The 8,519-nt window shown below is 37.8% G+C and overlaps 1 pseudogene across 1 annotated transcript; it reads right to left on the bottom strand.

The window, feature by feature from the left end:
* Positions 1-4,351: 4,351 nt before the first annotated feature.
* LOC105549993 lies at positions 4,352-6,047 on the bottom strand (annotated as a pseudogene). The gene has a single exon (XR_001007637.1). The product of XR_001007637.1 is annotated as a ribosome biogenesis protein WDR12 pseudogene (transcript).
* Positions 6,048-8,519: the final 2,472 nt, after the last annotated feature.

Here is an 8,519-nt window from a genome sequence, read left to right as displayed (position 1 = left end):
GCCAACCAGCATTACCTGATAGTCTCCTTTCACAGAGCTCCTGGAAGGTCATTCTAGAAATCCTGGAAATCCAGATGTTAGTTACAAACAAACATTTAAAACTGGGCCACGCACTGAGAAACAAATAAATGTCTGTACTCCATATTTGATTCCCCATGAGGCAGTTTACAGCCTCTGTTAGAAGACTTAAAGCATTTCTTTTTCTGAGACTAGACAAACAGCTTAGTCCACAACTGAAATACACTTTAAAACAGCGGCAAAAACAATCGTGCTGCTTAAAATCCTTCAATGGCTTTGAACTCTGATTGATGTGAAATTCAGCATTCTTCATAGCCCAAGTCTTCACATGATCTGGCAACTTCCCAATTCCCCAGCTTCTGGGCAACCTGCTGTCCTCTTTGCTTGCCACCGTCCACCTATAACAATCTTCTAGCTTCCACCGTCCACCTATAACAGTCTTCTAGCTTTTCAGAAATGTTAAGCTTCTCCTGTCTCAGGTAGTTTTACATTATTGCCTCTGCTTAGAATGCTTTTCCTCTTCTTTTTAACTGTTGAAATCTTTTTCTAGTTTTAAATTTCTTATTGATGCACAATATTTGTACTTATTGAGGAGGCACATGTGATTTGTTTACATGCATAGAATGTGTATGGATCAAGTCAAAGTATTTAAGATAGGCATCATCTAAAGCATTTATCATTTCTATGTGTTCCAAACATTTCAAATCCTCTCTGCTTGTATTTTGAAATATATACTACATTGCTGCTAATTGTAGTCGCCCTATTATGCTATAAAACATTAGAACTTACACCTTCTAACTGCTTGGTACTCATTAATCAATCTCTGTTTATTCCTCCCTCCTCCCCCATCATCCTTCTCAGCCTTTAGTAACTGTCATTCTATTCCCTACCTCCATGAGATCAACTTTTTTTGCTCCCACATGTGAGTGAGAAGATGAAAGATTTGTCTTTCTGTGCCTGGTTTATTTCACTCAACATAATGACCTACAGTTCCATCCACTCTACTGCAAATTACATGGTTTCATTCTTTTTTATTACTGAATAGTATTCCACCATAAATGTAACATATGTACATACACAGACACACACACACACACACACGTGCACACATGTTCTATAGCTGTCCCCACTGTCCTATAGCTCCATAAGGACAAGGTCTGTCTTCATGGAGTGGTGTGCCTTCCACACAGTTTGTACTCATGATTAGTTGAATAAACAGTGGAGGGATTTATCTCTTTCTAAATTCTGCATTGCACTTAGCATTTCTTGGGAGATTTAAACACGTCAGTTTATGTAACATGGTTAGCTTGGTGCTCGGGATATAGTAGTGGCTCAATTAAATGTTAGAAATAATTAGATGTGTGTTTCAACTTCCCTGATCAGAAACAGAAAATAAAAATGATGACACAAAAATGCAACTTATGTTTTATAATGTGATTCTCATGACATCTTAAAGTGGATTTGCCAAAAAGCAGACCCTGAGGCAGGATGTAAGTGCAAGGTGATAAGCCTAGGAAGCATAGTCATGGAATAGGAAGGTGAGCCTGGGGAAAAGAGGCAAGCCAGCAAAGGGCATGTTAATTGAGTAGATCACCAATGGGCTCAGTTCTGCATAGGGACCCTCTGAGGGACTGTGTTGAACCTAATTTCAGAGTTGTCCCATGAATGAGCAAGAAAGCTAGCTTATTTATGTATCACCTTCTGTCCCTCACTGGCTGGGAGTTGCTCTTCGGAGCTCCCTGCAACTAAGGAGTGTCAGACGAAAATCTTTACGCCTTTTTTTTAACTGATTGATTTAGCTCTGTCTTTTTGCCATGATCTTTGAAGTTCTTTTTAAGAATCATATGTGCTTTCTTCATAATAAATGTTTATCTTTGCTAGAATTATCTTAAATGTGTACAATATTTTTGTAAGAAAATTTGGTAATGTGTAGCAAATAAACAAATGCACTTTGATCCACATAAGTCTACGTCAAGATGCTTTTCCTAAGGCAATAATTATGAATATGTGCTAATATTTTTGTCTTATTTTACAAATATAATAATTCTTGTAGACATTTAGAAAACACTGAAAATATGTACAAACAAAGTTATCAGCACTGCCACAACACAAAAATACTATTTATATTAGAAATTTTTTTTAAATTGAAATGGCACTATATATGCTGGAATTTTCTACATTTTTAAATGATGAACATTTTCTCATGGTTTTAAATACTTTTCATAAAGTTCATTAGTAATAATGTATTGTCCTAAAGGATCCTGAAGCATATTTAAACAGAACATACTAAATTTTCAACAGATACGTAACGGTTCTGTAACTTTCTATCTAGGGCTTGAGTACACAACAAATGGGGGTGGGGAAGGACAATTAAAGAAGAAGGGAGTTAGTATCAAACCAAAATATTTATTTCCTTAATAAATAGTTCAGGTCGACTCTAGATGTTTGTCGTGATTGGGGGTCTCAGGTAGTCTCGGTTAAGCAGCCTCCCCTGAAGCAATTTCTCTTCTTTGGTCTGATTCATGAGAAACATGGGTCTTAGACACCATTTGCCACTCCAGTGGTTTATTTTGGCAGTGCTTTTACAAGACACAAGAGCAGGCTGGTAGCATGGACTAGATATAATCAGATAGTCAGATGACCAACTGACCAGGAGGGTCTCCATTTGGAGACCATTTTCAGAATTTGGGGAATTCTTTTCCTTTTCTTATACCTGTATGCAATCTAAGTCAGTTTCCAGGTGTTTCTTTCATAAAGGGAATTTAAGCCTCTTCTTGTTAGGGTGAGCTTTGTTTTAAGGTTTATAAAAGTTGCAGCTGTGCTGAGATGAAGTTGTCTTCTGGAAATCCCCCACTGAGTTTCATCATACTGTTAAGTGACATGTAGTGTCATCCCTGCAAGACACTTGAGTGGGGCTTATGGCTATCATTAATCTTACAGTCATGGACGTCTCTTGTAGTGTACTGTAATATTTGTGTTATAATGTTCTTGGTGCCAAGCCTACATGCCCTACAGTACTTCAGTTGTTTTATTTTGATGTATTTCCATGACTGCCTCCTGTTCCCTCTTCAACTCCACGTTTTGTCATTTCCCATACCAATGGCAACTCAGCATATGGTATAAAGACATCCATACTCATTTTGTCTTATTTTGTACCTTCTGCATTTTATGCACATTTCTGACTCCAACTTTTCCTACCCCTCTTTCTTCTAGGGTTAGTTCCTCCATCTTTGCTCTGGTTCCCTTTCTTTGTACATAGGAACGTTGATGCTCTCTAATCAGCATTTAAACTTGTGAAGTATCTTCTGTCTTAAAGCAAAGGAAATGCAAATTCTCTCATATTCAAGTTCTCTAGTCACTAACTCAATTGTGTTTCTATTCACAACAGAAAAATATTTTTTGGTTTCCTTATTATTTATTTATTTATTTATTTTTCTGAGACCAAGTCTTGCTCTGTCGCCCAGGCTGGAGTGTAGTGGCAGTCCGATCTCAGCTCACTGCAACCTCCACCTCTTGGGTTCAAGCAATTCTCTTGCCTCAGCCTCCCAAGTAGCTGGGATTACAGACATGTGCCACCACGCCAGCTAATTTTTGTATTTTTAGTAGAGACGGAGTTTCACCATGTTGGCCAAGCTGGTCTCGAACTCCTGAGCTCAAGTGATCTGCCCCACTTGGCCTCCCAAAGTGCTGGGATTACAGGCATGAGTCACCAGACCCAGTTGGTTTTCTTATTTTTTAATTTTTTCAATTTTTAATTTTTATGAGTGCATAGTAGGTGTATCTATAAATGCGGTATATGAGATATTTTGATACAGGCATACAACGTGTAATAATCACAGGGTAAATGGAGTATCCATCACCCCAAGCATTTATCATTTCCTTGTTTTATAAATATTTCAATTATAATTATTTTAAAACATGATAAATTATTGTTGCCCTGTTGTGCTATCAAATACTTGATCTTATTCATTCTATCTAACTATATTTTTGTACCCATTAACCATCCCCATTTTCCCTCCAACCCCCACCACCCTTCCCTGACTCTGGTAATGATCATTCTACATTTTGTCTTCATGAGTATAATTGTTTTAAATCTTAGCTCCCACAAATGAGTGAGAATATGTGTAGTTTGTCTTTCTGCAGTTTTTGAAAGAGATTACTCCATTTACTGTCCTCAATTTCTCATCTTTTACTTATTCCTCAACCTTTCATGATATGTCTGCTCCTGTCTAAGCAACCTGCTTCCAGCAAGGCCGCTAACCACACCCTTACACTGAAATTCAGTTGTAGCTGACAGCGTTTTTCATTCCTCTTGGCTACCATAATACTGTACTTCTTGTTTTTGTCTTTTTTTTTTTTAAAGAGAAATGTAAAACTCAGTTTAATTTCAAGTTTGTATAGAGAATGCATGCCACAGTTTATATTTTATAAATACAACCTATCTTATTACAAATGCAAAATAAGAAAAAGTGATATGTTAGCTGTTATGAAGGGTGAAAACATTATATTAACTTCAAAAGGCTGCTTTCTGCATCTGCATCTATGTAATTTCATGATTCTCTACCAATTTCAATTACAGAAATAATCTCTATAGTCAAATTATTGTTCATTTTCATGCCCCCACATGGGAAGTGGTAGGGGAATATCTGTAGGAATACAATTTATTGTCTGTTCCTCCACTCAGAAGTAGCCCTGTGTCTGTCCAGTCTACACTCAGAACTTTTTCTTCATGAGCAGCCAGATCACAGAGAGGAGCCTTACAACTTCTTGTATCTCACAGCTTAACAATGTTATCTAAAGATCCTGAGATCAGCGCTGTTCATAAGAAGGAGACCATTTTACTGTTGTCACATAACCGGTATGTGAGGTTAGGGACAGCGACATCAAAGAACCATCTTTAGTTTGGGGATCCCACAGTCTGATATGCCTATCTGTGCTTCCAGATGCTAAACATTTACAAAGTGGAGTATAGGAAATACAATTAAACACTTTATTTCCTGTCAAAGTTGACTTAAGACTGCCAAACTCAACATCCCACACTCTAATTGTATGGTCCCAAGATGCACTGCAGATTTCTTCAGTATCTGACCACAGAACTGATGGTCTGCTTCCATATGGCCAGAGAGGGTCACTATGGGAGTCCTTGTTGGTTCCAACTCTTCTGTTTTCTGTTTCTTTCTTGGTTGATTTGTGGACTCCTCCATCTCATCTTCTTCATCTGTGGGGACTGTAGACAAGATCTTTAGCATCTTATTCCAGGAGCCACTACAAAATTTAGTTCCTGTGCCATCAACAGCTATAGAATCTACACTTCCAGCATGACCTCTACAGCAGTGTAGGGCTTTCACTTTGTTTCTCTCTACATTCCACTCCCATAAGAGAATAGTCTGATCCATAGAGGCACTCAATAATAAGCAGGACAAGCTATCTTTTTTCACCCAGGCCACATCTTTTACAACATCCGTATGTCCCACAATTGTCATTATTGACTTTCCTTCCAAGGACCAGATCCAAGAAGTCTTGTCATAAGAACCAGTCAAGATCCATTCCTCTGCTCCTTTAATTGAACTGATCCAGTCATCATGGAACATGCATTGCTCTGGCTGGGGTGCAGTATACTGCTCGTTTCTATTTCCACAGCTGCTTCTGATGAGATGTTCTCCAGTTCCATGTGTTTGAACAAGGGCATTTGCAGAAACTGGTCCTTAATAAGGAAATCAAACTCCACGTTTGTGGAACTCATTTTTGTCCTTTAGTAGTTTATTGATGATGTTACTAAGGTCAGCAATTTCAGAGGTGGTAGGGATTGAGAAGGGAACATCATCTATGGCATATTTCTTGTCATTAGTGTAGAAGCGTGTTTGGAGCTGAGCCATGGTGAGGAGTACACACAAGACTTGCCCACGGAAACGTACGGGTTAGTAGACCCACAACAGGGAGCTCCTGTCTTTTGGGACTACAAAGAGGCAGCTCAAAATTAGACTGCACAGGTAAGCGAGGAGCTGCAGTCTAAGCCTGGACTCTGCTTTCTCCTGTTTTTGTTTGTCTTATTTTGTTTTGTTTTGTTTTGGGCAGGCTCTAGCTTCTGAGTTCCCTTTGTATACTCTCGATCTCCATATATTTTATGATTTCTTCCTCTGCCTGCCCCTTACATCTTTCTGGTCCTCAGGAATCAGTGCAAGGCCCCTTTAAGTCTCATTTTACACATGTTACTATACTTTCAAAACTTCAGCTCTTAGTTGTTTGTTAATGACTCCAACATCTGTAATCCTATCCCAGTTGGTTTTTCTGAGCTCCATGCACATCTATTCATTCATTTATTCTTTCATTCAAAAGAAAAATCTCCAGTGAGTGCCTGTTCTGTGCAAGCAAGTTGCTACATGCTGAGAACACCATGATGAACAAGGGACAAAAGCTTCCATGTTGGTGGGGAATACAGCCAACAAATAAGTAGGCAAATAAATAAACAAAGGGACTAAGAAGCTGCTCTGGTCAAATAATTAGGGAGATAGTTTGGATAGACTGTGCTTGAAGCTGAGAAGAGTTAAAACCAGGTTAAAATGCCTGTTCAAGAAGATCCCATGATGAAACAGCAAACTCAAATGCTTTGAGGCAAGAAAGAAGTTGATGGGTTTGAGGAAGTAAACAGAGATCCAAGCCTGAATATGGTAATTAGAGTAGGAGTAGTAGGATATGAGGTTGAAGAAGTGGGTAGGAATCACGGAAGGGTTTGTGGGCCATAATCTGGAATTTAGGTTTTACTTCAAAGACAATGCAAAGCCACTGAATCATTTCTGGCAAGACAATAATACTTTATTATTATTGTTCTTAAGTATTTTATTCTTTTTAAGAGGTTTAAGTATTTTATATTCATAACAAAATTGAGAGAAAGGTACAGATATGTCCCCATATACCCTCTGTCCCCCAAAATGCATAGGTACATTAAAATAAAAACTTTTTATTTAAGTAAAATTCAGGTAGAGAAAACTACAGATGCCACTGAGTGTTTGTACGTTTTGTAAGTACATCCATGTAACTAGTATCTGGGCCTAATAACGAAACACTACTCCTATACCAGATGTCCCCTCATGTTATCTTCTAGTCACTACCTGTCCCCTGCTTAGAGTAAGCACAATCCTGATTTCTAACATGGATTAATTTCATCTGTTTTGTACTTTATATGAATGATATCATACAGTATGTGCTATTTTATGTCTGGCTTCTTTCTTTCTACATTCTGTCTCTGAAATTATCCTGTGTCATTTTGTCTAGTGGTATTTTCTTCATTCCCATGCTGCAAAGCAGTCCATTATGTGAGTATTCTGCAATTTATTTATCCATTCAAATGAAAATGGGCCCTTGAGTAGTTCCCAGTTTGGGAAAATTATAAATACTGCTATTATAAACAATCTAGTACACGTCTTTTGTTGAACATATGCATTCATTTGTTGGAAATATACATAATAGTGGATTTGGGGGTAAAATTTTATGCATATGTTCACTTTTATTAAAATCTATCCATTTTATGGAAAGATTATAATGTATGTGTACATATGGATGTATATTTAAATATACACAGATATATGTGTATATATTTAATTATTTATTTGGAAAATATTTCAAATGTACAGAAGAGTTGCAATAATATTTTAGAAAATATCCATATCCCTTTATTTAGAATCAAATATTGCTAATAATTTGCCCCATCTTCTTTGTCATTTGCTGTCTTTATTTATATAACTTTTTTTTTGTTTGTACCACTGAGGGTAACTTGCATACATGATTGTATTAATCCATTCTCATACTACTATAAAGAACTACCTGAGACTGATTAACTCATAAAAAATAGAGATTTAATTAATTCACAGTTCTTCATGACTTGGGAGGCCTCAGGAAACGTACAATCATGCCAGAAGGAGAAGCAAACACATCCTTCTTCATGGAGAAGGACCAAGCAAAGAGGGAAAAGCCCTTTATAAAACCATCAGATCTTATGAGAATTAACCACGAGAACAGCAGCACAGGGGTAACTGCCCCCATGATTCAATTACTTCCCACTGGGTCCTGCCCACAATATTTGGGGATTTATGGGAACAACAATTAAAGATGAGATTTGGGTGGAGTCACAGCCAAACCATATCATTCTGCCCTGCCCCCTCTGAAATCTCATGTCCTCACATTTCAAAACCAATCATGCGTTCTTAACAGTACCCCAAAGTCTTAACTCATTCCAGCATTAACCCCAAAGTCCAAATCCAAAGTCTCATCTGAGACAAGACAAATGCCTTCTACTTAGAAGCCTGTAAATTCAAGTTAGTTACTTCCTGGATACAGCGGGGAACAGACATTGGGTAAATACACTCATTCAACATGAGATAAATTGGCCAAAACAAAAGGGCTACAGGCCCCATGCATGTCCAGAATTCAGTGAGGCAGTCAAATCTTAAAGCTCTGACATGATCTCCTTTGACTCCATGTCTCACATCTAGGTTACGCTGACA

Source organism: Mandrillus leucophaeus, unplaced genomic scaffold (genome assembly GCF_000951045.1).
Source record: "Mandrillus leucophaeus isolate KB7577 unplaced genomic scaffold, Mleu.le_1.0 Scaffold460, whole genome shotgun sequence".
In the NCBI taxonomy this organism is placed as follows: Eukaryota; Metazoa; Chordata; class Mammalia; order Primates; family Cercopithecidae; genus Mandrillus; species Mandrillus leucophaeus.
Note: the sequence above shows the minus strand (reverse complement) of the source record. Positions and strands in the feature narration are given on the sequence as shown.